Raw genomic sequence first — 5,713 nt, forward strand, 5'->3', positions numbered from 1 at the left:
GGGACTTGCAAGCGACTTGGTGCCGGCAGTTGGGAGGGGGGCGGAGGCGTCACAGGGATGGAGAAGAGAGTGAAACATCCTACCGCCCCCAAAGACCGACAGGTCTCTGCAGGATTGGCCTGGAGGCACTATGCCAGAATTCTAAATGGCTTACTTCCACTAGTATGACAGGGCTAGAGAAAGAGAGAACATAACTAGCGCTGGATACCTTTAGCTATTTGATGACAGTCACCACCAATTTTGGTATAGGGGGAAATGAGTACCAAGTCCGTGGGAAGCCCCTGAGTGACATCATAGTAGCGTCCACAACGGTTGCCTGGCAAATCTAATCCAACTGCAGGAAAAAATTACTCAACATGCAAAGGGATTCTGATGTTATGTTCCTCTGGGCAGGTAGAAGAAAGGGCGAGAATGCCACGGACGTGATTTGCAAGTTGGAGTGGTGGGCATTTTCACGTTCGGTAGGAATTATTAACGAAAATTCAACCTACCACCTACACAAGGAGAGATTGCATTTGTGATAAACTCACCTGTATTAACGAATTTATAAGGTAGTAGGTTGAATTAAGACGATATTTACAACTCCTCTGTGTTGATATTTTTCTACCTTAAGAGACTTCGTAAGTAACGAGGCATATGACTACCTTAAGACAGTTCAGAAGTGAGGTGGCATCCTGTGACAGAGGTAGAGCATGCTCTTTGCACTCCGTCACGAGCCAAAAATGAGTTTAATATTCTAGTCTTGTAAAGCAAGACACACAAGATATTAAGCTGATAAGAACAGATTTTTTTACTGAATGAGAGAATACTTGGAGAAAATATAGCCTATGACATGTCGTTGTACAGGATTTTCATGCGAAGAACCAACAAGTAACGGTTCTTTAGCGATGTGAAAACGCGTAATTACTCTGATTTCTTTAGACTTCGAAAATAATTTGCATAGATGGGAGGAATGTACATTTCGCTTGAGGAATTCGAGGTGCTCTTTGCACTCCATCATGAGCCATATGGAGTAATTAATGAGTAGTTAACTAATGAATTTAATCAATCAGTCAATTAATTTGGTATCAGAAGTGTGCCATTGTCACATTTACAACAGAGGGCAGGGGGAAGGGTAGGAGGAAAGTTCCGTGTCTTAAATAAATTAGCACTCTGACAGAATGACCCTTACGCCCTTACTTACTGTAACTGGAATTCAATTCTGCGGGTTCTTTTAAGTTCGTTAATTGTAGCTGGAGAGACAGTCGCTGTGAGGAAATGATATGTTATCATAGAAACCACAGCAGGCATTTACGTAGATTGCCCACGGAAAAGATACAACTATTCCATGCACTGGTGAACGGCCTCTTTGTTTGTGGGTTATAACTGAGAACTGCTGGAGCTCCCTAAAACAAGTACAGATTGGTCCCCTAGAGAATTTTATTGTGCTGGTTCAGTTTCATGAATAGCGTGGGTTTTCCCAGGCGCCAGAGGAAACTTTTCTGGTTTCGGAGAAGTAAACAAGGACTACCAGGCAACATGATTACGACAAAAGTGTATGCAATTATCAGCAAACTGAATCAATGGTAATGACGGAAAGTACGTCTGTGACTGAGGTAAACGCCAAACTGAATACTGTCATAATACTTATCGACTGAAATGTCCGAAAGTTTGAGGACTCGCGATATTATGAAATCGGTTATGTACGATGTTTGCTGGTGATGGACTTTCTGTGTAGAGATTAGATCAAAACATGTAAATTTTCACTACCAGAAATGTCTCCGTTATTAGATCTCGGATATTTCTCCCGAATCGTTGGTTCAACAAGAAGATCCATCCGAACACAACAGTAGCCCGGGAATTTTCAATAGTGGTAAAAAACTGATCGTATTACGCTTTTGCGAAAGCTTTACGTTATGTTGTGGAGCTGATAAATAGGAAACAAGGAAAGGATCTTGTCATATGAGTGAACTAAACTTAATTATTCAGTTCAGTAGAAATAAGCGTCATTACATCCACGAAAACTAACATTTCTCTTTATATTTTTGATTAATATACCGCTAATTTTCTGGTATGTTATTCCGAAGAAGGTGCAAAGGACCGGATGGAACATTAAGTGGAGACGGACGGTGACGCATCTAAAGTTTACCTTTTTAGTGTAAACAAACAGTAACAGCTTTGGCATATATAAGAGAGAAAAAATCGTGGCTGATTAAGCTAGTCTCGTGCGTCAGTTACTGGAGTCAATTAGAAACATCTAACGCCTAGGTTTATCTAAAGCTTGACATCTTTAATTTACGGAACACGTGTTCTTAATACGTAATAGAGGTTTTATTTGTGGTAAACGTAAGATCGTGAATGCGCAAAATATAAACGAAAATCCCGCGGTCAGGCCCAGAAGACCACGCGATAGTCGACCTACCGAATACAAAGAATTTAAGAACGAACATACCATCCAAAAGTACTAAGACATAACATGTCCCAGGTAGTTGGTGTTGTATATGGGTACATGCTGCTCAATTGTTTGACAAGCCTCTGCGCTATCTTTAAGAGAGAACAACCCATACGCTAGAGGATGCAAAGGCTACATTACGAAATTTATCGTACAACAAACTATGCATAATGGTAGAAGAGTAGAATGGTAAACATTAACTATGGTAAGAGTAACAGTAAATACAAGATAATCTAAATGAACCAGCTGATACATTTGTTTGAGGCTTACAAGGGAACCTCCCCATCGCACCCCCCTCAGATTTACTTATAAGCTGGAACAGTTGGATAGGCCTTGAAAAACTGAACACAGATCAATCGAGAAAAGAGGAAGAAGTTGTGTGGAACTATGAAAAAAATAAGCAAAATATACAAACTGATAAAATGTTTTCGGTTCCCACTGGAGAGGCACGTCATTTCGTCTACTAATCGCACGGTTTTCCGGTGCGGCCGCAAAACACACACTAAACTTATTACAGTGAACAGAGACGTCAATGAACGAACGGACAGATCATAACTTTGCGAAAATAAAGAAAGTAAAATTTTCACTCGAGGGAAGACTTGAACCAAGGACCTCTCGTTGCGCTGCTGCATACGCTAACCACGTGACCACGGCGCTCCTGAGCTCACGTTCTCCTTGATGTTGAATATCTTGCCCTTGGACTACTCAGTTTTTATATTTTGCTCATTTTTTTTCATAGTTCCACACAACTTCTTCCTCTTTTCTCGATTGATCTGTGTTCAGTTTTTCAAAGCCTATCCACTGTCCCAGCTTATAAGTAAATCTGAGGGGGGTGCGATGGGGAGGTTCCCTTGTTAGAACAACATCCAGTTGAATGCATTAACTCTTTATCAGGCAAACAGCATTAAAATTCAAGATGCTAAATAAAAGAGAAAACAGTCTGTGGATCTAGCAGCGTGCGGCGACGGGTTTATTATAGCCACGTAGGGTTGTCCATCAGGATGGAGCAAGCATATATATTGAGTTGTCTGGAGGACTAATGCTAGGTTGAAAGACTCCTAACAAAGTAGGTCGCTGTCAGACGTTGAGGAATTCTTGAGAAACATTCGTCAACCTAGAAGCCTTGCATGGGGGCTTAATTATATATAATGAAAATAATTTTTAAATTTTTAGTAGCTGTCTGTCCGATTACGAAGTCTCGTAAACGGTTGGCCCTGACTAGTTTTTGTACGCAATCTGACTGCATAGAACAGCAACAAACAATGAAAGAAAATTTCCGTTAACACAATTAATTAATTAAGTCCCCAGCAACTATAAAACCTACGAAACCAAAACACAAGTGTAATTGTTCTGTGTGTGGGAGTGTGATTCAACGTACACATCTGGCACGGTTCTTCTTCAACAAGACAAGAAATTTTAAATACCATTTATACTGAAGTAATTAAAAAAATAGAAATACTATAATTGCGCAAGAAAACCAGAATTACACTCTAATACAAGAACACAAGCCAGATGCTTTGTTGACTGAACCTGTAATGAGGCATTATTTACGACATTAAAATAATGAAAAAAACAGGGAATTTGTTACCTTCATATATATTGACGAAAAGCACTCTGATCATTACAATATCTCCATTGGAACAACATCTGCTGTCTAGCCCATCAAACAACTGCATAAAACATGGAACAAGCACTCTCCACTCCGACTTCTCGACAAGAACTTTTCACTACGACATCTCAGCAAGCACTGTCTACTACGAGTTCTCGACAAGCACTGCCTACTACAACAAGCACTGCCAGTGGAGGCGGCGAAATAAAACTCTTTGGCGCAATCTCTGGCGCTGTGGCTCAGTGCAGCCACCCTTCATATGCCCTTCCTCCACAGGCTAGAATTTGATGGTATTTTTGCCACCATTGGTGGTGAAAATACCACCAAATTCGTCCACAAAAATACAGACAAAAATAAAAGATAATATTAATACGTAAATATCACATAATTAGATAAAATTTTGGCTTTGCACTGACCTTTCAATAACCTAATATATAAAATATAGTAAGCAATACAAATTCTTTCATACATGTGACTTTACATAATAGTTTACATAATACACAAAAAATCATTTTATACAAATGTTCACATAAAATGCTTTCAAAGATTAAAAAAAAAAACAAGTAGTTGATAGTTCCAGCAGTAGCACCCAGCAATGGTCAACAGGTGCAAACACCAACAAGTGACATCATTTCAGTAGAAGCAGTTCCAATAGTGGCACCCAGCAATGTTGAGTAGGTGTAGACACCAACAAGTGACATTATTTCAGTAGAAGCAGTTCCATCTGTGGCACCCGGCAATGTTGAACAGGTGCAGACACCAACAAGTGACATTATCTCAGTAGAAGCAGTCAATAAGTGGCACCCAGCAATGTTGAACAGGTGCAGACACCAACAAGTGACATTATTTCAGTAGAAGCAGTTCCATCTGTGGCACCTGGCAGTGTTGAACAGGTGCAGACACCAGCAAGTGACATTATCTCAGTAAAATCAGTCCATTTGTGGCCCCCAGTAATGTTGAGCAGGTGCAGACACCAACAAGTGACATTATTTCAGTAGGAGCAGTCCATCAGTGGCACCCAGCAATGTTGAACAGGTGCAGACAGCAGTCCATAATATTCACTATCACTAATCACACAGTTTATCAGAGTTTATAAGCAGAAATTAAACATGTCCTAGTGGCACCAATCATGTAGAAAAAGTGCAAGTAACAGTCCATAATATTCACTATCACTAATCACACAGTTCATCAGCAGAAATTAAACATTTCTAAGTGGCACGCATTATGTTGAACAAGTGCAGGTAACAGTCCATAATATTCACCATCACTATCAGGCAGTTCAGGCATGAACAATAGTTTGAATGCACACACAATTGCTTTTACAAAATTATTATCAATGCTCTTACACTAAATATACAAATTATAACAAACACACAAATGATGTCAGATAATTGTCATATTAACTATTACAAATACACAAATATCAGTAAACCTATAATATTTATGGGTGTCAGTGCAAGCCACAACAAACAAATAAAATAATATTTAGGAGATAGGTCGGCACCAATTTGGGATTGGGAAAGGAAAACACTCAAACACACACAAAACACACTCACTCATCTTTCGTCCACATTAGTGCTACTGTGTAATTGAATAGTTTTAACTGTGTAAATGCAATTCTCTCAAAATTTGATGTTCATCATGTGTATCAAGTAGTAGTGGCAGCACTGTAT

The 5,713-nt window shown here is 39.5% G+C and overlaps 1 pseudogene; it reads right to left on the reverse strand.

Moving 5' to 3' along the window:
• Nucleotides 1-640: 640 nt before the first annotated feature.
• On the reverse strand, nucleotides 641-822 carry LOC124790906 (annotated as a pseudogene).
• Between the last annotated feature and the right edge of the window lie 4,891 nt (nucleotides 823-5,713).

Source organism: Schistocerca piceifrons, chromosome 3 (genome assembly GCF_021461385.2).
Source record: "Schistocerca piceifrons isolate TAMUIC-IGC-003096 chromosome 3, iqSchPice1.1, whole genome shotgun sequence".
In the NCBI taxonomy this organism is placed as follows: Eukaryota; Metazoa; Arthropoda; class Insecta; order Orthoptera; family Acrididae; genus Schistocerca; species Schistocerca piceifrons.